Source organism: Papaver somniferum, chromosome 8, assembly GCF_003573695.1.
Source record: "Papaver somniferum cultivar HN1 chromosome 8, ASM357369v1, whole genome shotgun sequence".
Lineage (NCBI taxonomy): Eukaryota > Viridiplantae > Streptophyta > Magnoliopsida > Ranunculales > Papaveraceae > Papaver > Papaver somniferum.
In genome coordinates this window covers 163,471,487-163,474,182 of record NC_039365.1, presented here as the reverse complement: position 1 = coordinate 163,474,182, position 2,696 = coordinate 163,471,487, and positions in this window count along the sequence as shown.

The following is a 2,696-nucleotide window of genomic DNA, read 5'->3' as shown; positions in this document are numbered from 1 at the left end:
TTCTCAAGAAAAATGCAAAATCCTTCGTTTCCTAAGCACATAGATAAATGAAAAAAGATGCTAGGTTGAAAGCATGCTTGTAGGATCGAGCAAGAGAGAGGAGAGCACACGCGGAAGCAAATAAATGACTACATTGATAATGAGTTTGGTGTATATTCTCTCTTGGCTTAACAACCTACTTATAGTCTCACAAACTTGACAATCACTCAAAATACTTTCCCAATAAAATCAAACTCTAAATAAAGCACACTTGTAGAAACAAAAAGAAACTCTAAATATAGTAAAACTCTAAAAACAAGCAACCGACACAACTTGCTCTTCTAGTTAACTCCAACTTCCAAATATCACACAGTGTGTTAACAATATATGTTGATCCAACTTGACTGCGTCAACTGCATAAGTTGATCCACTTGGACTGGATCAACATCATATGTTGATCTACGAACCAAATCATCATATCTTGGTTTAACTTCCAACATCCTCCCTCTTCCTCTCACCTTGCTCTGATACCAAATGTAGGATCGAGCAAGAGAGAGGAGAGCACACGCAGAAGCAAATAAACGACTACATTGATAATCGGTTTGGTGTATATTCTCTCATGGCTTAACATCCTACTTATAGTCTCACAAACTTGACAATCACCCAAAGTACTTTCCTAATAAAATCAAACTCTAAATAAAGCATACTTCTAGAAACACAAAGAAACTCTAAATATAGTAAAACTCTAAAAACAAGCAACCGACAGAACTTGCTCTTCTAGTTACCTATGACTTCCAAATATCGCACAGTGTGTCAACAACATATGTTGATCCAACTTGACGTAGTCAAGTTGGATAATTCTTCATGAAAGTTGGATCAACATACGCTGTTGACACACTGTGCAATATTTGTAAGTTCGAGTTAACTAGAAGAGCAAGTTGTGTCAGTTGCTTGTTTTAGAGTTTTACTATATTTAGAGTTTCTTTGTGTTTCTAGAAGTGTGCTTTATTTAGAGTTTGTTTTTATTAGGAAAGTACTTTGAGTGACCGTCAAGTTTGTGAGACTATAAGTAGGCTATTGAGCCATGAAGAATTATACACCAAACTGATTATCAATGTAATCGTTATTGCTTCCCCGTTGTGGTCTCCTCTCTCTTGCTCGATCCTACAATGCTTGAAGGGGAGTCACCAGAAAAGTCTTGAAAAAATCCATATAGGTCTCGCTTCTCTGCCATGTTTACAGGATGAAGGACAAGCATAGGGAAGCCCATGAAACCCCCACGAAACCTAACTGAAATTCTCCTTCCTTAGTCAACATGAGTATCAAAATGAAAATCTAGATGAAGGCCCATAATAAATCGAATTCCCATAGATACCAGTCCATAATATGCTAGGAAGTAGAATGGAATTCTGAGCTACAAATCCTCTTTAAACGAAACAAAATATGTTGAATGACAGCAAACTGAAGTAGCTGTAGTAAGAATACCTTATACGAAATCCCAAAGACACCATTCGATGACCACTGAAAACATAGCTTCTCCAAAAAAATCCCTGAATCCAAACTTCAATAAAAGGTCTCTTCAATTGTACCGTAGAATCGCGGTGAAGAACACAGGATTAACAGGTGAGCCTAAATATAAATGAGAAGAAAAACCCCAACCTTCTGACACAAGGCAATTACGTCAACTTAAATTCCTTTCAAAACTTCAATTCATGGAAAATTAAGTGACAGTAAAACCAGAAATCAACACCATTTGGACATGGTTCAAGCAGCAAACAATACTATAACCAACACACAGAGACTTCAAGGACATAGGAAAAACCCAAACACAACAATCGCCCCAGAAGAAGCTTGGCAAAAGAAGGGAATATGTCTATAAGTTTGGGTTAAAGGTCTTAGAAGCATAGGTTTATTTGAAATGGTATCATAATCAAATTTTAAGTGGGAATAATAACAAGGATAACATGACAAATGAATCAACAACATATATAGAAACTGATCTGAATTGGAAGAGATTCAGAATAGAGGCCTTAAAATGGAATTAGAAAGCTTCAAGAGCACACAACACTTCTAAAACTTATAGAACATAACTGGTAATGATTTCTGGATCTGCAGAAAAGCAATAATAAGGTTGTAATCAACTCGGTATCAAGATTACCTTATTATAGTGGATACTGAATCCATAAAATGCAGTAACAATTAGGAACAAGTCTAACTGGATTAGCCTATGAAATCTATCCACAACACAACAACGAAACAAGAAGAATAAATCTCACTGAATAGATCTATTGATCGAAACATTAATCAATTGTTATTAGGCCCGCAAACCAGGAGATTTAGCCGAGAATCAGCGAATTAGACAGGATGAGCTTTTTAGGGTTTGAAAAGAAATAGGGAGAACTTCTAATTTTTCTTATCTAATCTACTGAAAATAACTAAAACTAAATAAGCTATAAGAATTATACTAGTACTGCTCAGATCTGTTCAGATCCTTGAAGATCCAAGCAAATCTGAGCATCTCAGAGCTTGCGGGAGAAAACTTTCAGCCAGAGATTTAGGGTGGAGAGAGAGAGAGTCCATACAATGAGGTTTATTCATGTTGCTTATGTTTATTAGATACTTCAAATTCATTTGTCACAAATGATGGCAAGATGCTTCCTTTATATTTGCTCTTGTTCACTTTTCTTTATATGTCTTCTTTCCTGTCTACTTTCAAA